Raw genomic sequence first — 23,201 nt, 5'->3', positions numbered from 1 at the left:
GACCAAAATATCAGGGCCACAGTGATCCTATCAGGACAACATAGGTGCAAACTTCTATCTCATTAGCACTGTTTATCTCATATTGTGTTAGCATTCATTTTCACTAATATGATACAAAAATGTAATGATGTATAAGTGTTTTTTAATGTCATGTAAGTGAAAACAGGTGGGTAATTTACCATGGACTCATACAGATTGGAGCTGGCTGGTATTTCACAGAGAATGCTAAGTTTTTTGTTTGTTTTTTTACTTGTTTTTACCTGGGTCAGATTTCAGAAACCTTGATTTTTAAAATCACATAGTCAAGTCCATGTGAAACATTGCACCACAGGTCTGTGGACCCAAAGCAAAAATCAGGAGAGCGATTTACTGAGGCTAAATGTCTCAACAAACAACTAGCATGTTTATATGGTTAACCTCCATTCAGAAAGAAAGCAAGGAGGGAGAGAGTGGTCTAAACGAGGTATCATGGGTATTAAAAGCAGTCTGTATTCAGAGTACAAGCCCCTGATTAGAGCATTGGACCTGCCCATGTACCTGGCTGCTGCTGTAATGGGCAATCCTTGAGGCATAAGTCAAGAGAGTTATTTCATAAGAGTCACAATGCACATTGGTTGGTATTGATTGGTCCCTATTTTTTCCAGGAAGTTAGAAAGGTTTAAGATACTGCCAGATCTTTCCATAGAGACTCCGGTAACTTTCATGCTGCCACCATTATTATCAAGATGTCAATAATCTGGATTAATTTCATCTTCATCAATATTAGCCGAGCTAATATATCTAGAGAAGCCAGGTGTCTTAGTGTCTTTTTCTGGGATGAGTGTTATTCAGATTCTCCCCTGACTATTTGCTGATGAAAGGTTACATTTAATAAGATCTGAGGAAGAGAAGAGCTAATCTTGTAAGAGAAAGTGAGATTCTGTTTTCTACTCCCAAACACTTGTAGAGAGACCACTTTTCTTGAACTTTTTCCCCCAGATTTTCTATTTTTCCATTTTAACATTGAAATAGAAGAAAAATGTTCCCCACTGAGCACATTTCTGCAGCCTTGTTCTGTGTCTCACTTTGCCCGTCCTGCTTGTGATTCTACATTCCAGAATGCCCGGCGGGAGAAAGAAATTGTGTCCAGACACAGCCATGGGAATGGAATTTCCCATACCTTTAGAGTGACCTCCAATTTGACCCTAAAATTAAAAACTTGTTTGTGAACTCCTAAGAGAGAAAAAAATATATAACAGTAGCTGCTGTTTAAAAATATAATTGGCAAGCATACTATAGAAACAACACATGAGTCAATCATGGGCTCCCTTAAATCTCAACAATTCATGGCACAGATTTCCTGTGTTTTGCTGCCCGTGAATGGACAAACCACCAATGTAAACATCCAGGAGGAAAAAGAACTATTCCTTTCTAATCCCAGTTTGCATTGGTAACTTTTCCCAAGTATTTGCTTTAGGACTGGCATTTCTCACTCATTCAGTCACAGTCAGAATTTGTCATCAAGCTTGTTTGTGTTTAAGAGCAGAGATTAGAGCTTTGGCACTGGAGAAAGGCATAATTCTTAACTCTATCACTTGCCAGTGGTGTGACCTCAGTTTCCTGATCTGTAAAATAGTGATAAATGATAGTACGTATCCAAGACAGTTGTTTCCAGAACAAAAGAATATATACTAGTAGCTGCATTTCACTAATAATATCCTATATCATAAATTTTTCTTCTTATAGAAATAGTGAAATGACAATTCCTTATGAGCAAGAGAGCTTTGTGATGGCTGTATCTATTTGTGCTGTATGAGAAAATGATTAACACAATAATATATTACTAATATTGTGTACAATAGGTTGCATTTCACAATTTGCAAACATACATAATATTATTTAATCCTTGCAACATACCTATAATTAAACTTTGAATGGCAATATTGCTTATATTGCAGGTGTGATGGCATATTACTACCTCTATTTACATAATAGTAAGGTTAAAGGCCAAATATTGAAAGTGAATTTTTCAAGATCAGCTATTGTCTGTGCAATTAGACCATGAATTAGAGGAAGGTTTTGCCTTAGGAAATCCTTTGTCATTTCAGTATAATAGGTGAATAAAATGACTGGCTATTCTGGGAATTATGAATTGGTTACCTATTGCTGAAAATAAAATCAAAGACCTGTGTCAGGAAGGGTCTATAGTGCCAGTGGTCAGTAGGCATTTTCTTTTCAGCCAAGAAATCATTATTTTCTTTTCTTTTTGTTTTTTATTTATTAGTTTCAGGTGTACAAAACAACGTACTAGTTAGACATTTACAACTCTCACAAAGTGATAACTCCCCTCCCCTAATCTACTACCCCTCTGACATTGTAAACAGCTGTTACAATTCCATTGACTTTATTCCCTATGCTGTACTCCACATCCCATGACTATATATATATATATATATATATATATATATATATATATATATGACATTCAATATTATTCAGCTTCAGGTGTACAGTGCAGTGATCAGGCATTTACATCATCCATGAAAGGGTCTCCCTCATAAGACAAGTGTCCATCAGATACCCTACAAAATCTTTACAACATTATTGAATATAATCCCTAAACTGTCTTTCCTATCCCTGTGGCAATCTTGTGGTTACCAATTTGTGCTTTCTAATCCCCTCCCCTTCTCCCTCATCCCCACCCCCCTCCCATCTAGCAACCCTCAGTTATTTCTCTGTATCTCTGAGACTGTTTCTGATTAGTTTGCTCATTTATTCTATTCTTTAGATTCCACATATAAGTGAGATCATATGATATTTGTCTTTCTCCATCTGACTTATTTCACTTAGCATAATGTTCTCTAGGTCCATTCATATCATAGCAAATGGTAAGATTTCATTCTTCTTTGTGGCCAAGTAATACTCTATTTTATAAATGTACCACAGTTTCTTAATCCAGTCATCTACCGATGGACATTTTGGTTGTTTCCATGTCTTGGCTCTTGTGAATAGCGCTGCAATAAACATAAGGTTGCATGTATTATTTTGAATTAGCCTTTTGGATGTCTCTGGATAAATACCTAAGAGTGGAATTGCTGGGTCATAAGGTAGTTTCATACCTCCATACTGATTTCCATAATGGCTGCACCAATCTGCAATCCCACCAACAGTGCACAAGGGTTCCCTTTTCTCCACATCCTCGCCAACACTTGTTGTTTGTTGATTTATTGATGATAGCCATTTTGACTGGAGTGAGGTGGTATCTCATTGTGGTTTTTTATTTTCATTTCTTTAATGATTAGTGATGTTGAGCATTTTTTCATATGTCTGTTGGCCATCTGTATGTCCTCTTTAGAAAAATGTCTCTTCATGTCCTCTGCCCATTTTTTATTCTGGTTGTTTGTTATTTTGGTGTTGAGTTGAATGAGCTTTTTATAAATTTTGGGTATTAACCCCTTATCAGATGTATCACTGACAAATATCTTCTCCCATTCAGTAGGATGCCTTTTTGTTTTATTGATGATTTTATGTAATCCCATATGTTTACTTTTTCTCTTACTTCCCTTGCCTGAGGGGACATATCAGTAAAAATATTACTAAGGGTAATGTCTGCAAATTTTCTTCCTATATTTCAAGAAAGCATTATTGGTTAGTGTTGATGTTTGTTTCTTTGCAGTTCTTTTAAGCTCTAGTGATTTAAGAGATGGTTTGCCAGAAGTTAGCTTTTTGTTGTCATTGGTTTTTACTTGTTTTTTTGTTTTGCCCAAATAAAGAATTGTTGGTGTATTCAACATTGCATGAGTCAATATATTACTAAATAACAAATGGGCATGTTGGGTTGTTCAAGTTATGAAAACAAACTTTGTTTTTTCCAAATTGTAGATATAAGAGTTTTCTAAAGGTTGAAAGATACATTTATATGTCTATTTCATGCTGCTTAATAACAACTTTAACCTGCTAATGTAGAGCTGAATTTCACTAGTATCTTTATAGCTGAGGACCAACTATGTATCGAGAGCTCTGCAAGAAACCTAGAGAAATATTTCTTCTTTAAATGACACAAAATAATTTCTGCAACAAAGTGATAAAAATCTAGCAGGTATTAAATGTCTTACAGACCCTTTCAAGAATAATACAAGACAAAGTACAATCAAATGTTATATGATGTTTTATAACTGTCAGACATGAGAGGAGTGGAGAGGTGACAACAGTTGACTGCCCCAGCCAGGGAAGAAGGAAAGAAACTTCTAGTTGGACCTGTCGCATTGACATGGCTAGTTCAGAAATGGAATTTTCTGTTGTTATGAAGGAACGCTTGGGGGAAATCCCAAAGGGTCTTCAGGGTTTCTGAAAAACAGATATGGAACAAATCTTTCTTCTTACAAGAATAGCTCAATGATTACTGGTTTTAAATAAAAGAGCTTGACTGTGTTCCTGACACATCCCCAGTTTTCTGTGCTAAGGGAGAAAGGCTACCATGTGAGTCTCAAGTCCTGCTTTTTGCTTCTGTATGATTTTTTTGTGTGATTCTCTAATTTATTTAGGAATAAACGTGCTCTTTTGTATCCCAAATAAAGGAAAATAATATTTTAATGGGATTTCACCATGTGGGAAGTTGTAATTCAATTTTACATGATTTTAGAATCCTGGTCTTAAGAAGATCATATAAAGACTAACAGTCTTTATTTTCTGTAGAAATGGGAGTAATCCAGTAAGAAGGTAGAAACTCAGCTCTAACGCCAAAGTAGCTTGTTGGTAGTCTTCTCCCAGTCATTGAGCAAGCAATGGAACCAAGTCTAAGACCAATGAACATCCCCACATTCAGGCAGAGAGTCAAAAAGCAGTAGGATGATACCTATATATTGTTTGGAGGTTGCAATTGATAGGGAACATAGGGCTCATGCTATTGCTTTGGCTTATTTCTTGCTTTCTTGAAATTTCCACCTTAACTGGGATTAAAGGAGTCTGAGAATAGTCTAGCCCCCAAATAGCAGGACTTCCTAATTTTCCCAGTCCTAAAACATCTGTTTCTTTAATCCCACCCGGCCAGTCACAGCTGATGTGCCAGGTTGAGTACTAACACAGATGGAGTCAGTCCACTGCATGGTCAAGGACCAATCAGATTGACTTTCAAGAAGTTTAATAAACATAGACACAAAAAAAGTTGGATACTGAGTCAAGAAATTGAAAGAGCAGTAAATAAGTCTAAGGACTCCTGTTGATGAGATCCTACAGGTCCTGCTCCTTATCTGTCCTCATGACAAATGCTTTTATTTAGACTAGCTGATTTGCTACAAAACTCTCTGAGTCAGAGTATGTGCTAATTAGTCTCTCAAGCCTGCTAAAGGATTTCAGAGGGGTGAGAACATAGTGGACCAGAGGAATCAGTGCAGAGTTCATTTCAAAGGGAGGAAGCCAGTGTTCAAAAGAAGAGTTCTCTCATGTTGTTTTAAAGTTTATCACTATTTTTGTATTCTAATGGTAATATATGTTTATTGTAGAATCCAGAAAAGCACAAAGAAGAAAATAAAAATAATATGTACTCCAAACACCAAGCACCATTATAATTTTGCTGTAAATACACAGTCAGATGTATCACTGTTTAGAAAAGCAGGATTATAATATTTATTTTAACATTTCCCCCCACCTAATATAAATTGAATAAATATTAAATCATTATGTAGTATTTCATTATATTTCTTAATTCCCCTGTTGTTAAATACTTAGGTTGTTTACAATTTTTTGCTCTTAAAATATATCCTAAAATAAGCATCTTTATAACAGTAGATAAGTATTTGTATATACCTGTGATTATTTATTCCATCAAATAATCCACTAAAAGAAAATACATTTTATATCAGAACAAGGTAAGCTTTAAAGCGTTGCTAAATATAAAAGCAAAGGAGGAAAACATAATAAAAATTACTAACAAGTTTGATCTCGTTAAAATGTAAAACTAAGCTCCTTATCTCCATTTTTTCCCTACACTTAAGGACATGCCTTTCTGTCCAGCTAAAACTCTTATAAGTGGGTAGAAGTGTTGGCCATCTCTATATTTGTTATGTAGCAGGAAGAAGTTGGGGGAATTATTTTAGTTATCAAATTTCACAGGTACCAACAAATATGAAAGCCAAATATCCAAAAGTGGCCATTTGATACTAGAAGATCCATGTAGCCATATTCTCAGAGGTCTCTTTTGAGCTTGGGCTCCCTCCTTGTATAATCAACATGTTCGGTTCTAACCCTCATGTAGAATCAGCCTTCAAGAGAAAAACAGAAAGAATAAATAGGTGATCAAATATGCCTTACAAATCCCTCAGTCTTTCCTTTTATTTGGGTAAGAATTTTTTAAAGAATGAATGCCATTTAAGCCTATTAAGAAGCTTATTTGTTCTAACATAACACACAAAAAACACATTGGTGAATTGTCAAGCTGACAGTGCACTTAGTAATGAGTGAGGATTAATGTCTTTGCAAAAATGTGATTCATGAATAAAAACTAATATAAAATTAAACTCTAGACATGCACAGTCATTTGTAATCTTTAAAAAGAAGGCTGTGCTGAATTGTGAATTATGTTTGTATGGGACTGAGGTAGGAGTTATGGGAAAATGAGGTGAGAAGAGGTGTTGGAGGTCAGTTATCCTCATCTGCTTTTAGGGCTAGTTGGACAGCCCTGGACCATGGCTCTCCCATGTCTCTGGCCTTCAAGCTAGCCCCACACAACCACCTACAGGTCAGCAACAAATGACTCCAGGTTGTTTGTGGCTAGACCTTTTTTTATTTCCAGCCATTCTTCTTCCAACACTATTTCCACTGGATTCCAAGCTCTTGGTAATTGGTGTGGGTTGAATTGTGTCCCCCTAAAAGATGTTGAAGTCCTAAGCCCTAGCTCCTGTGCATATGACCTGATTTGGAAATAAGGTCTTTGTTAACTTGATCAAAAGATCAAGTTAAGTGAGGTTATTAGGGTAGACCCTAATTCAATATGATTGTGTCCTTTTAAAAAGGGAAAATTTGGACACAGAAACAGACACAAAGAGAACACCATTCGAACACAAAGGCTGAAATTGGAATGCTGTATCTACAGGCCAATGCATGCCAAAGTTTGCTAGCAAACCACCAGAGGCAGGCAGAGTCATGGAACTGATTCTCTCTCACAGCTCTCAGAAGGAATCCACCTTGCCAACACCTTGATCTTGGACATCCAGCCTTCAGCACTGAGAGAGAATACATTTCCATTGTTTAAGCCACTCAGTTTACTACACCTTCTGAAGTATGACAGCCCTAGGAAACTAATACTACAATGCTTTCTGATCTAAAGCTGGACTTTGTCTTCTGGATTCATTCTCTCCATATTTCCAACCTCCTACCCTCTCTGCCATAGCCCTAACCCCCAGGAACCTGGATGCCAGGCTGTTCCTCTGACCCAGCCATATTATGCCCTCATGCACTTTCTCACCCTCAGCATATGTTTATGTAGGGGGCAGGGGTTTAGGGAGTAGGGACACTGACAGAGGAGACGAGAGCTGGTTCTGCTGCTGGGAGCTTCCAGAGGGCAGCTGCTCTGCTCCTTTGCATCCCCTGAATAGCCACCTCCAATGCAGGCTGGTGGCCAGGGAAGATGGGCTCTGCAATCAGGTGCCATAAATTGGCATCCTGACTCTACCACTTATTTGCATGTGACCTAGGGCAAATTTTATCTCTGTGCCTCAATTTCTCCATTTATAAAATGGGAACAATCGTAGTCCCTACCTCACAGGGTTACTGTGAGGGTTGAAAAAGTCAATATATGTATTGTGATGGCAGAATGTCTGGTTCATAGTAACTGGTATGTAAGTATGTGCTTTTTTTTTTTCCATAGGAGACCATATGTCTCAATTTTCTTGGAACTAGCACAGTTTATCCTCATAGTTTTGGCATAATTATAGCACCACCACCACCAACTGCTTACTCCCTCACTCCCATTCACTCTCAAAAGTGATCCATGGTCACTGTACAAATGAGGGCCTTCTATGATTCTGAAAGATAAGGTCACTACCAGGGTGGCCCCAAATCTCTCCCTCAGTATCTGGAAATAGTCCCTTCCTAGAGGCAGGAGAAGGCCTGTCTTGAGACAGCTCAGTTTTCAGTAACCCTGCTGAATGCTTACCACCATCCCAAGGCTTGGAGCACTTTCTGTGATGGCAGCCTGGGAAACCTCCATCCTCTCCTCCTTGCTAATCATCACAACCACATGGCCCCTCAGGACAGTCCTCTTAAGAAAGCAATGACTGCTTTATCAGCTGCGTGAGGTTATGAGGGCCCAAATTCTGTATAGTGTGATGATTATATAGAAACAGAGTCCAGTTTAATAGACAAATCTTTCAGATCTTACTAGAAGACACTGGCCTCAAATCCATTCTCTTCCCAGAGCCGACTTCTCTGACTGGCTCCTCAAAAAATCCTGAATTCTCTTTCACGTCCAGTCACTTCTATGTATTCTACACTGGACTCTTCTGACTCTTCTTTTCCTCCTTCTTTCTTCTTCCCTCTTTAATAAGTGTTTAATGATCCATTAGGTGCCAGGCATAGTTCTAAGTGTTAGGGATACTGTGGTGAATAAGACAGAAAAAGTCTGTGCCTTTGTGGAATTTATATTCTCATGGGGGAAAAGGGAGATTAGACAAAGGAGTTAAAATATATATATAATGTTTTAGATCATGGATTGGCAAAATTTTCTGTACAAGGCCCAATAGTAAATATTTTAGGTGATGTAGGACTCTTGCAACTATTCATCTCTGCCATTGTAGTGCCAAATCAGCCACTTGCATGCAAATGGGTGTGACTGTGTTTCAATAAAACTTTATTTATAAAATCGGGCAGCAGATTAGATAGGGCACAGGTCCATAGTTTAACATTCCCATTTTAGAAAGTGATAAATTCCATGAAGAAAATAAAATGGAATATATTGTAACTGAGAGGAATAATGACTTAGTATTGTCAGCAAATATCTTTGCATTAGGGCCTAAATGATGAGAAAGAAGCAAAGGATTCAGAGAGTGTAAAAATCCAAACCAAAGAACAAGCATGGAATGTTCCAGAATGAGAAACAAAGCCATTGTGGCTGCAGCATACTGAGGAGAGCAGATGGAAAAGTAGTGAGAGAGGGAGCCAGGACCAACGTAAGAACTTGGATTTTATTCTAAATGACATAGGCAGCCATTGGAGGATTTTTTTTAAAAAAGAGAGTAACATAATCTGATTTATATTTTTCAAAATTTGCTGTGGTTGCTGTGTAGAGAATAAATGATTGGGGCCAAAAAGTGACCACAGAAACTTGTTAGTGGCCCATTGGAAAGGTCCCAGTGAGAGTCCAATTTTTGCTGCTAGTCTGAAATGGAAAGCTGGCTGAACTTTCCCAGGACCCCCACTGCTTCAGTGAGGACTCTTGGTTGCAAGTAACAGAAGCCAGTTCTGAATGACTTGAGTGAAAAGGGAATTTAATATAAAGGAATGGGAAGCGCGTATCTAAAAACCAGCCTGGGAAGGGACTGGGGTCTTCGAAGCAGGAACTACCTAATAGTTGAGAAAGGGCCCCTTACATGAGAATGAGCTCGAAACATGAAAAAACAGTCCTTGAATCACTTAAATTCCTTAAAGTCCAGTTGGCTGGGCTGCTGCTGCAAGCCCACTCTTAGTAAGGGGAGAGCTGAGAACCTTGACTTAAAGTCTCAACACGATGAGGGAGATGTGATGACTCTGGTAAAGAATTATAGTGTTGTTACTAATGGGGAGAATGGACACTGACTGGCCCAATTACAACAAAAACCTTCAAGATCCTTTCTCCTTTAATTGTTCTCCCACTATTAGCTTTAGTTCCCCTTGGAAGGAAGACATTTATTGGGCTACAAAAGCATGTGCTGTTTATCTGCTTCTCCCACTGCACAACACCCAGAGATCAGCTTCCCTGAAAATGCTGCTTTGATGAGGATATTTAGAATCATGTCATCTGGAAGTCAAGCTGCTGTCCTGACCCTCTCAGCCTCACACACTTAAATCAGGACTTCAAACTAAACAAATGGTTTTACTTGCCATTTCCCAAATACAGCAAGCATGCTCATTCGCACCTCTGGGGTTTTGTTTATGCTTTTTCTCCCACCTAAAGCTCTTTCAAATATTCTTAAAATATTTATCAAATACCACTATATGTAAGTTCCTGTGCTAAGCACAGAATTTTCACACTGGTGCTTTAAAGAAGTGCTTCTCACATTTTAATGGGCACGCAAACCACTGGGAATCTTGTTAAAATGAAGATTCTTATTCCATGTATCAGGGGTGAGGCCTGGGAGTTCACATTTCTCACAAGCTCCCAAGTTTTGCTTCAGGTCTGCTGGCCACATGTTGAACTGCAGTTCTTTAAAATATATGAAGGTCAGACAATTAAGTTCACAAGCTCATCCTAGAAAAAGTGCTATATACCTCATTACTGAATATTACTATGGTAATCTTCGAAGTACTCCCCTTAGAAAGCTATGCACCAATGCCAGCGACTAGTTCACCCTTCAAAGCAATTTTGGAACTCTTTTTCTGGAATGGCTATCAAAGCTATCGTCGTATTACCCTTGATGTCCTAAATGTCATCAAAACGTCTTCCTTTCAATGTTTCCTTTAGTTTCGGGTAAAGAAAGAAGTCATTGGGAGCCAGATCAGGTGAGTAGGGAGGGTGCTCTAATATAGTTATTTGTTTACTGGCTAAAAGCTCCCTGACAGACTGCTGTGTGAGCTGGTGCATTGTCATGATGCAAGAGCCATGAATTGTTGGTGAAAAGGTCAGGTCATCTAACTTTTTCATGCAGCCTTTTCAGCACATCCAAATAGTAAACTTGGTTAACTGTTTGTCAAGTTGGTACAAATGCATATGAATAATCCCTCAAAAAAAGGTTAGCAACATCGTTGCAATAAGTTTGCGAATTTAATTGTCAGAACTTGTATGTACTTGATAATAACACCTTCATTCTATAAGAATACCATTTGTATAGTGTTTTGAAATTTACAAAGTAATTTTCAACATTATCTTATTTAACACTTAGGACAATTCTATGAATCAACACAATAGAAATTATTAGATCCACTTTTTATAAACATGTTACCTCCTACACACACACACACACACACACACACACACACACACACGTATATATATGGTTTCTCTGAACCATTTTACAGTAAATTGCAGACATCATGACACTTTCTGTTTAAATATTCCAATGAGTTTCTCTTGAGAAAAAGTTATTCTCCTATTCAATTTCAATACTATTGCCTATTATACATAAGACATTTAACATTGACACTCAAATATCTAAGATACAGTGATAGCCAAAGTTCCCTCATTGTCCCCCAAATGTCCTCTATAGCTGGGTCTCTGTTTTTTGGATTCAGGATATAATCAATGATCACATATTGCATTAGTCAGTATATAATTTAGTCTTCTACCCTTTTTAGTCTTTTATGATCACAGATTTTAGTATTCCAGGAGAATTTTTGTGTAGAATGTTCTATGATACAGATTTGATTGATTGTTTCCTCATGATTATATTTAGGTTAAACATTTTTGACAAACAAATTACATAGAGGATGCTCTATGCTTCCCATTACATTATACCAAGGGACTCATAATCAGTTTGTCTCATAAATGCTTATGCTAAGTTTTAATAACTTGGTTAAAGTGGTGTCTACCACACTTTTCTTTGCAAAGATACTCTTACCTACTTTGTGATTAATAAATAATATGTTTGATGACACTTTGAGACTTTTAGATATTTTTCTCCATCAGATTTCACACATTTCTAAAACTTTTTATTTTTCAATAATTATAAATACACAAGAGGTTTCAAAAAATAAAAAAAGTATAGGGAGGTCCTATGCACTTTTCACCCTGCCTCCCCCAAAGTTAACACTTTGCATAACTATAGTATATTATCAAAATCAGGAACTTGACATTGGTACAACTCAAAAAAGCTTATTCAGATATCACCAGTTTTATAGTTACTTGTGTGTTTCTGTGTATATAATTCTATACAGTTTTATCAAATGTGTAGGTTTGGGTAATGACCACCACAATCAAGAGTCAGAATGGTTCAGTCACATAGGGCTCCTGCATGCTACTCCTTTGCAATCATGCTCACCGCTACTACCACCCATCTCTAACCCCTGGCAACCAATAATGTGTCCTCCATATTTATAATTTTTATGTAAACTGTGATATAAATATAATCATATGTAACCTTTTTAGATTCAACTTTTTTCACTGAGCATAATTCCCTTGTGTTCCATCCAGGCTGTTGTGTGCCTCAACAGTTTGTTGCTTGTGATTGCTCAGTAGTATTCCATAGTATGCATGTATCACCACCCAGTGGTTTTCAACATGCATTGGTAATCCTTGCCTGAGTTAACTCTTACCTCAGATTTTCCAAAATGAAGATTTATCTAATAAAATGATTTCTTCACTATATCTATTTTTGCATGAAAAATTTGAGGCTCAACATTGTGATGCTATTAAAGGATGGATCCAAGGCTTGATCTCAGGGTTTCCAACTACACATTTTGTATTTTGTCTAGTCTACTAAGCATCTACTATGTACCTCCTTGTTCTAGGTACAAGAGACAGAAAAATGAAAAGGTGTAATCTGTTCTTATACCCAAAGTTTATAGCTATTCAAACATAGCAGCTGCATAAACAAAGTTTTCTAAATTTGGTGACAGCTAGAAATCCACAGATCCAAGAGACTCAATGAAACCCAAACAGAGGAAACATAAGGAAAATCACATCCACAATAATCTAATTGCTGAAATCCAGTAGTAATAAAACTTAGAAGCAGCCAGAGGGGGGAAAGAAGATGCAAAGTGAAAAAAAAGAAAGTAGATTTCTTGTCAGAAACCATACAAGCTAGAAGTAAATGCAGCAATACCTATACAGAGTGAAAGAAAAAAATAGCTAACTGCAAAAGTAGACTTCTATGCCCAACAAAGATATCTTACAAAAATGAAGATGAGAAATTTCTGCTTCTGGTTAATATGGAGTAATATGTATTAGATTTACAATCCCATCCAAAAAACCAATACACATACACACTCACACACACACACAAATATGTATGTGCATGTATATATAAGCTATATATAGTATATATATATATATATATATATATATATATATATATATACATATACTAAACAATGGTGCTTGATACATTGAACATCAAGCAAAGAAGGACAGTAATACCTGAGAGATGAAAAGCAAATGAGATGAGTCCTAAAATTACCCCAGTTTACGGTCTGGAGAAAGTTTCCAGGCACAGGAACTGGGAATTTGGTCAAAGATCAGAATTATTTTTAAGTTGAGAAAACTATGCATGAATCTGGGAAAGCCAACGTTAACTGGAGTTTCCAGGTAAAGCACCAGAAAGAAAAGCATTGCACAGAGAGAGAGCCCTGCAGAGAGTTGCTCTTGGATATTTGGTTGAATATTGACACTGTATGTAATGAAACTATCTAAAGTCAAAGAAGGAACCACCCAAAAGGATTAAGGTGGATAGCTCTCACAGCTCACACAGCACTGGGAATAAATCTATTCCCAACGGTCAGAGTGGGAAACCTCATAAGTTATGGGGATCAGTTAGAGTACAAAGAAAAACATTGCCTCTGAGAAATTATTTGTCCTAGACTAAATGCTTCTTTGGTCATGCCCAACTAACCTTAAATTTATTACCTGAATGAACAAATTGTTTCTAAATAATTGAACCTCATTTCAGAATAAAGCTCAAGAATATTTATAGGAACAAAAAATATCCAGTACCAAGCAAGTAAAATAAAAATATCTGGTTTATAACCAAAACATACCAGATAAGTAAAACAACAGGAAAATGTATCCCATAATGAGAAGAAAAAATGTGAGGGAGGAAATGGATGTATAATGTTTGAGGTTTTAATACCCATGTTGGTACCATCATTGTGCTCTTCCCGGGTGAGGCAATCGCTCACTGGCCATTGAATGGCCACTCTCGGCAGCTCACAGCAGCTCATGCTGGCTGCCAGTCACTCACGGTAGCTTCCGGCAGCCCACTGCAGCCCACTTCAGCCCACTGCAACAGGGGCTGTAGCCTATGCTTACGCTGACTTTGGCGACTCACCGCAGCCCAGCTCCAGGTCGAACTGTTGTTCACCATCTTAGCTGTAGAGGGCACAGCATCACTGGCCCACATGTAGGATCTGAACCGGGACCCTGCTGCTCAGAGCTGGCATCCCAAGCCAATTCCTAACCAATGCACAACTCGGCCAGCCTCAGACACTTCTGATTACAGCAAACTACTGCTTGAGCAATGTTGACCTAAGTGTCCACTTGCATACCTTTTTTTGGCATAATCTTTTCAAGTGCATATAGAACATTCAGCAAGGTAGACCATATTATGGCTTTGATATCAATAAATTTTAAAAATGTTGAAAACATAGAGAATATGTTCTCAGACCACAGCAAATTAAATAAGACAATTAAACAAGTATATATGGAAATATCCCAAATATTTTGAAACTAAATAATACATTTGTAAATAACTCATTGGTCAAAGGAGAAAGTACAAAACAAATTGAAAATAATTGGACATGAATGAAAATTAAAACGCAGCATATCAAAATGTATGGGATATCATTATAACAGATATATCCATAACAGACAGAATTTATAGCATTGAATGTTCATATTAGAAAAGAAAAAATATCTCAAGTAAAATGTCTAAGCATCACCCATAAAAACATAAAACAGCAAATTACTCATAGGTATAAGAAAGGTAATTATAAAAATAAGAGGAGGAATCAATGAAATATAAGACAAAAGAACAATAGAGCAAAACAAATAAAACCAAAAACTGTTTTTTGTTTGCTTGTTTTAGGAGATAACAAATTTGATAAACTTCTGGACTGATGAGAAAAAAAAAGACACAAATGATCAATATCAGGGGTAGCACTGCATAGTCAGGGACCCAAAAGTATAATTAAGGAATATATGACCAACTTTATGCCAGTACATTTAACAACATAAATAAAATAGATAAATTCCTTGAAAAAACACAAAGCTCACTCAAGAAGGAATGGATTAACATGACTAGCCCTATATTTGGTGAAGAAATTTAATTCATAGTTAAAACCTTCCTGAAAGGATATTTTGGGTATAAATCTAGCTTCACTAGTGAATTATACCAAGTGTTTAAAGAAGAAATAAAACAAATTGTACACAGACTTTCAGAAAATAGAAGTGGAGAGAATACTAATACCAAATTTTCCTAATATCAAAAGCAAAGAGTTTACAAGAAACGGAAACTATAGACCAATATTCTCATGAACACAAATGCAAATCCTAAAATAAAATTTCAGCAATCAAATCTAGAAATATATAAAAATGATAATGTATTATAACCAAGTGGCTTTTATGCCAGTAATGCAAAATTGGCTTATGATTTCAAAATCAACCAATATTACTTAACATATTTGCAGACTAAAAATGAAAAATAATAGTACCATCTTTATAAATGCTGAAAAAGCACTCAGAAAAATTAAACACCCATTTATAATAAAAACTTTCAGCAAACTAAGAATAAAAAGGAACCACCTTAACCTGACAGCCTCTGTTTGAAAAACTACAGCAAACCTTTTACTTAATGGTAAAAGACTAAATATTTCCCCTTAAGATTGGTAACAAAGCAAGATGCCCATTCAATTTTTATTCAACATTGTACTGGCCTTAACTTCCACAATAAGGCAAGAAACAGAAATAAAATGTGTACATAATGGAAAGAAAGAAGTAAAACTCTTTATTAATAGAAAACATCATCTTCTATGTAGAAATGCCTGAGAAAACTACCACAAAGCTACTAGAATAATAAGTGAGTTTATCAGGGTTTCGAGACACAAGGTCAATTTACAAAAATATATAAAGAACACTTATAACTCAATAATAATTTTAAAAACCTAATAGAAAAATGTCCCAAAGACTTGAGTAGCACTTTGACAAGAAGATATATGGTAAACAGCACATGAAAAGATGTTTAACATAATCAGTCAACAGTCAAGACAATGCAAATTTAAGCCACAAAAAGATACCACCACACATTCCTACTAGAATAGTGAAAATTGAAGACTGACACCACCAGTAAGTGTTGATTTGGGTTTAAATCAACTTGAACTCTCATACACTGCTGCTGGTACAGTTACTTTGGAAAATTGTTTGACAATTCCTTATAAAGTTAAGCATACACTTAACACTTGACCTAGCAATTCTACTCTTTGGTATTTATTAACCTAAGAGAAATGAAAATTTGTTCACAGAAAGACATATATGTAAATATTCATAGCAACTTTGTTTATAAGAACAAAAAACTGGAAACTCACATGCCCATTAACTGGTGAATTAATAAACTATTGTGTTAGATTTATAGAAAGGATCATTTCTCATTAATAAAATAGAGTGAACTTAATTGTGGTAGTGGTTAAACAACTGAATAAATTTGTCAAAATTTATTGAATAGTACACTTAAAATTGGTGATTTTTTTGTTATAGTTGACATACAATATTATATTAGTTTCAGATGTACAACATAGTAATTTAACATTTATATACCTTAATTATACTCATATGTATAAACATACAATGGACTTGTAAAAAGGTTGCTGAGTTCCACCTATGAAAGTCAAATCACCATCACTTACCTTTTGTGATCCACTCAACTCTTTTTAAAAAAACCATTGGCAGGAAGTGCTGACCAAAAATCCTTTCCATATCTCAGTGTTTATTTTCTACAGATATCTACCTACATAGAAATATACATGTATAGAAACAATAGCCATACACATACAATCCAAAGAATAAGTAATTAGACAGATATGAGTATTGATTGGGGGTAGGGACAAAGGAATAATGAAAGAGAGAATCCAGAGGTGCATGAAAGATTGAGAGTGGGCAGCATGACCAAGAGAACCCAGGATCTCTGTGATCCTTAATTGTCTATAATTTTTTCACTTCATAAAGAGTTAAATTCGTACCCTCGAAGGCTTTTAATTATTAACATTGAGGCTACATTTGCATTTACAGATATTACTAAATTTGTTACACTAATTATCCAAAAATTAACACAGATTAAAAAATAGACATTAAGTTCCTATGACCAAAACAATGATTAGGACTCAGGAAAAGAACCTACATAAAAGCATTAGCTTCACAGACAAAAGCATGTCTGCTGTTAAGATTTAGCAAGTAGCTTTCAGCATGGATTAAAATGCAGGCAAAATGAACACACACTAAGAATGTGACAAATTTTTATGCAAGTATAATTTTATTCCAGATAGGCAACAATTCTTTTATAAAATGAAATGACTAAAAATCTAGCAAAAGAGCTAGTAATGACTACACTGCTTCTCATATTTCTTTTAAGAAATTAAATTAAACCATTTTTCATTTTGATGGGTAAAAAAAGTAAAATGCCCTGAAAACAATAGTATTTTTGGCTTTTGAAACAGTAAGCAAGGTCCTTCTCATTTTCCACGGATTCACTTCCCAAGTGCAGCTTTGTCATCATGGGATATATGTGTGTTTTTATAGCTGTTAAAAAACCATGAATTCTAGGGGTTATGACAGAGAGACTAAACTGCCTTTAATGATGGTGGTATGAACAGTAACTCAAGATAGTATATGCCACACTGCACAAAATAGATCATAATATCATCAAATTGGATATTAGAACTGAAACCTCTGTATATGTAAATATTAATGAAAATGGTAGGCTTCAGAACAAAGTAAAGTGATGGCTGAGAATAATCTACTTGGAAAGAATCTTATGGTTTGAAGAACAGATAATCACAGTGCAACTGAACTGTCAAGTCTCCACTACATTTGGAGTAGGGAATGGGCAGGGGGAGAAAAGGGAGTGTGAATGAAGAAATAGTGTTCACTTATATGTGGAATCTAAAGAATTGAATGAATAAGCAAAGTAAACAGAAATAGTCTCAGAGACAGAGGAAAAACTGATGGTTGCTAGATGGGAGAGGGGTGAGGATGAGAGAGTAGGGGAAGGGATTAGACACCATAAATTGGTAACTACAATATTGCCATGGGGATATGAAAGACAGTTTGGGGAACATAATCAATAATGTTGTAAATATTTTGTAGGGTGTTAGATGGACACATGTCTTGTTAGGGAGACCACCTCATGGACGGTATAGAGGCTTGACCACTGCACTGTACACCTGAAGCTGATGTTGTATAATATTGTATGTCAACTATAAGTGAATACACACATATAGTCATAGGATGTGGAGTATAGTGTGGGGAGTGGAGTCAATGGACTTGTAATAGATATGTATGATATCTGGGATGGGGTGTGGTAGATTGCAGAGGGGGTTTGTCACTTTCTGAGGGGTAAAAAGTATAACTATTGCATTGTTTTCTACACTTGAAACTAATAAAGAAATTTAAAAAAAAAGAAATAGTGTTCACATAACTGGCTTCACAGGCATTAACCGGCAGCACCCTGCTATTTCTGTTGCTCCAGTCTGTTATAGATAGTTCTATAGAAGGAATTCTGTCAACCTCCACGTGGGGGGTGTACAGACATACTTATGAAATCCCAATTGAAACATACAAGTAATTCTCTTTTGGGAATTTGTTTTTTAAATTATAAACCAAGGTAGGGGCAGTGGGAGAAGGAGGGGGCAAAATGGGGGAGGCGAGGAGAGATGGCAGGGGAAAATTTTTCCAGATTTCCCACTTCACGCCATGCCTGTTTTGCTCCATGACTTCCTATGATGAGCAAGTGCTTTACGGTCAGTGTTCTCTTGTAAAGAGAAACAATGGAAAGTGGACAATGGTTTTATGCTGTGAAGGAAAAATACAGAAACCAGTTAAAGGGACAGACTGAGCATAATATTCCTGAGGATCGCTTCCCTCCTATAGCTTTTTTGTATTTGTTAAACATGATTTCAAGGACAAATAGTTGACCTTTCATGGCATGCAACTAAAGGAGCATGGTATTTCAGGTGGAAAGATGGAGAGATTTCATTTCTTTTACTCTTATAGATATAAAGACTGCATTTGGCTCTATAAACAATTACTTGTTGCTTATCATTTTTATATGGGACACAAGCCATTTGTAATACTTATTACAAGGGCTTAGAAACAAAGCTACTAATGAAAATACAGTGAGCAGTTACTAGAATGGACATATGAGAAAGCAAAATGGAAGTTCAACCTCAGGGAAGATTCAATACCAAAAAAATAAACTCAGGTAGTAAACCGAAGACTAGGAAAACAATAACATCAAAAAGAAGAAAGAGTTGTTTTAAGTATTGCTGTAAGGGAAGTTCACCAAGGTGGAGTGTGGAAGACCTACATATTGCTAATGGGGACAAACAGGTATGATAGTGATAGCATTTGTCTTCCAATAAGTATTCCTCTAAGGATCTCAAAGCACCTCACATACATATTGGAAAATAAGAAGTTTCTGACTATAGGAATAGCTAAACACTTGAGTTTCCAAGGGAGCTTGAAATATCTGTTTTGGAGCTCCTTAAAATGGAGTGACTTCTTATTTACATGGAATGGTTATGGACCATTGGTTTTCAAGTGTTAGCTTGCATCAGAATCACTTGAAGGGGTTGCTAAAACACAGATTTCTAGGTCCACCCTCAGCGTTTCTTGATTCAGTAGTCCTGGGCAGTGGCATAGGCTGGAGAGTTTGCATTTGTAACAAGTTCTGAGTGATGGTGGTGTGGATTTAGGGACCGCACTGGGTTAGGCATAGACCTGCCTAGTAGTGGTAATAACCACCATCTATTGAGCTCTGACTATGTGTAGGAATGTACACAGTATTAGGTGGATCAAGTGTAAAGCTGCAGATGGGAGATAATCTACTACTCAAATCACTCAGCAAGTAAGGGGCAGTGCTGGTCTTCAGACATGAGTTGGCCTGAATTCAGGTCCTTCGCTCTAAACTACTATGTCATGCTGTTCAGTGGTGGGGATAGAAATGGTCTCTAAAAAACTGTGTATGACTGTAAACCACACAAGATGCAGAAAAGAAACACAAGCACAACACTTAAAGAAAGTACATGGTTTTCTGAGGTGTCATAATTTTTAAACCTCGCTTTGATATGTAAGGCCATATCTCTACTCTAGATACTAGTTGTGACCTGTAACCCAAATATCAGCTGTCTCTTTGTTCTCCTTTCCAAGATCCCCACACTTTGGCCATCAAAAATAAAATCCCACCAATACAAAATCTTGTTTGAGTGATGTACATTCCATAAGGATTAGAGGGAAGGGCTAACCATGCCCCTGAACTGCTCCCACTGAATGCTCAGAACAATTTGTTTTCCCCCTGAATTCTTCTTCATGCTCTCTGTCCGATAGTCAAATTATCACCCTACTCTTAATATGCTGAGTTTCTCTCCTTCCCGAAAACTGGGCACCACCCAGTTACCCTCAGGTTCTGGAAATTTCATTTAGCCTATACTAGGCTTACAAAAGTGTTTTCTCTTCCATAATGGTCTCTCTATAAATAAATTTTCATATCAGCTGCTTAAGATAAAATATTCTTCATAACATTACATAGAGAACTCCTTAAAAAGTTCCTAGTAATTTCAAATGGAAGGCTTATACATTTTAGGTGTACTATCCATTTGTGACTATTGAGTACTCGAAAAGTTTTCAAATTTAGATATAATGGAGTTGTAAAATACGCTTTCAAAAACTTCATATGAAAAGAATGTAAAAGATCTCAATTTTTTTACATTGATTATATATTGAAATAACATTTTGGATATATTGAGTTAAATATGATATATTTTAAAAATAATCTTTTTACTTTCATTGTGACAACTAGTAAATTAAAATGACAGAAGTGGCTAGCATTATATTCCTACCAGACAGCACTATTGTAGATCCTAAAAAGAGCTGAAGACCAGAAGATATATAAGGCTGGCTTTTCTGAAAGTCAATGAACTGAAAAGTCATTCTTTATCTGCAGAAGAACCAGAGAAGATCTACTATATACTTATCTCCACCTAGTAAATGTCAAAAACTCTGGTTTAAAGAGCTTCCAGGAGCTGACGAGGAGCCCTTTACACTAGGGTCAGCAGACAAGACAATTCTTTGTACACATGATATAGCACTTACATTATGCCTTACATTGCACAGCATTATGTAATATATGATGAATTAATTAATAAATGAATATCTTCCTCATTTAGACAATAAGCATTTGGTAGCAAGATTTATGGCTTTGATTCATTTTCCTTTATCGCACAGTGCCTGATGCACATCAAAGGCTCAGTAAATATTTTGTTGAAGAAAAGGCAGTTTGGGAGCACTGGGAAACAGAGGGTGACGAGGTAAAGGCCTATACCACCTGGGAGTTTGGAGTTTGGATAAACACAAACACAGTTCAAACTAACCAAGTTAGCAGAGAGAATCCAGGCCTCATCATTCTTAAAGCCACATGTCAGGGCTTTGATTGTGCCTTATTTAATTATAAAATGTGTGATTCAGCATGTCACTTAATGTTTGTGGCACATTCTCCAGGTTGCAATTTGCATAGCAGAAATGAGTCCAGAGTGTATCTTTTCATGAAAGATTTCAAAAACTCTAAAAAGAGACCTGAAAATTAGAATATCTGTGTTCCCTTGGTGCTAACTGCAAAGAAAGAAAATTCAGGCATTTAGAAACTTAACGGCATCTACAAGTCAGCAGTGGACAATCCAGTCCAGGCTAAATGGAGTGTTTCCACAGATGTTTATAACTCTTCCCCAATTTTCTGTTTTTCCTTCATTCAATCCAAATTTAAACAGTAAAATTTACACAAGTATAGCAAAGAGATTGACGTAAGAAAACTGAGGTTTCTATTAAGCAAAACCAAGAATGCAAATATTTTTAAAGAATGGGAAATAAAGAAAATAATAATTTCAGATTCTATAACAGGCAGACCAAGCATGTGTTTCAGGTATTAGCAATATAGGTCAAACAATTGTCTTTTAAGGGTATGATATTTCAGATATTTAAAAAAAGCATCCAGGCAATCATCATGGTTGCTGAGGAAAGCATCCATATTAATCATCAATCAAATAGAAAAGCTGATAAACAGATAGACTTGATTCTTATATGGCTTAATGTGGTTTTGTTTTCAATTAAATATTGGGATGAAGACCATGATCTCAATAGCTCTTTCAATCTTAATCTGGATCTGGGAGTGTTCAATTACAACACAATATATTACCATACTTGGATATACTATGGATTAATCCAGGGTCTCCAGACAATAACCTTATGCAGTAAAGTTAAATGGAACATGGTCATCATGACATCAAGCCCCCTTCAAAGCGTTCCTCTGTGCATATGAAATCCTGCCTTGTCACAGTTGGGTGGGCTCGTAGGGAATCCATGGTTAAGATTCTTTAGATAACATAGTTTGTCACCACATCGTGCTTACTTTTTTTCTTGATTATAGTTGAGGAAAACTGTATCTATAAGCAAGATGCTAAGACCATAAAAGTATCTATTATCAGGGAGATTTTTAAGCAGCAAAACTATTCTATATAATTCTGTAATGGCAGGAACATGTTATTATGCATTTGTCAAAACCCACGGAATGCGTAACACAAAGAGTACACGCTAGTGTAAACTATGGGCTTTGGTTGGTAATGACAGGCAAAAGTTGTTTCACCCATTGTAACACATGTAACACACTAATGTGGGATGTTGATGGTGGGAGGCTTTGTGAGTTTGATGAGAGGGGGTATGTGAGAACTGTCTGTACTTTCTGCTCAATTTTGCTATGAGCTTAAAACTGCTCTAAAAATAAAGCTTTTCAATATATCCATATCTATATCTGCAGCAGGTCAGAAAACATTTCCTATGTATTAGGAGCTTTATGTACTGTAAATGATGATGGAAAATGGATACAACAGTATTGGTAGCCTGTCAACCAACCTATGGAAGAGAAGAAAGAATTCTCACCTCACAGTTTAGGAGATAAAAAAGAAATCTTAAATAAAGATAGAGATAGAGAGAGAGAGGGGGGGGGAGAGACAGAGAGAGAGAGAGAGAGAGAGAGAGAGAGAGAGAGAGAGAGAGATGGAGAGAGGAGGAGAAGAAGAAGAAGAAGAAGAAGAAGAAGAAGAAGAAGAAGAAGAAGAAGAAGAAG

Source organism: Hipposideros armiger, unplaced genomic scaffold, assembly GCF_001890085.2.
Source record: "Hipposideros armiger isolate ML-2016 unplaced genomic scaffold, ASM189008v1 scaffold_255, whole genome shotgun sequence".
Taxonomy (NCBI): Eukaryota; Metazoa; Chordata; class Mammalia; order Chiroptera; family Hipposideridae; genus Hipposideros; species Hipposideros armiger.
Note: the sequence above shows the minus strand (reverse complement) of the source record.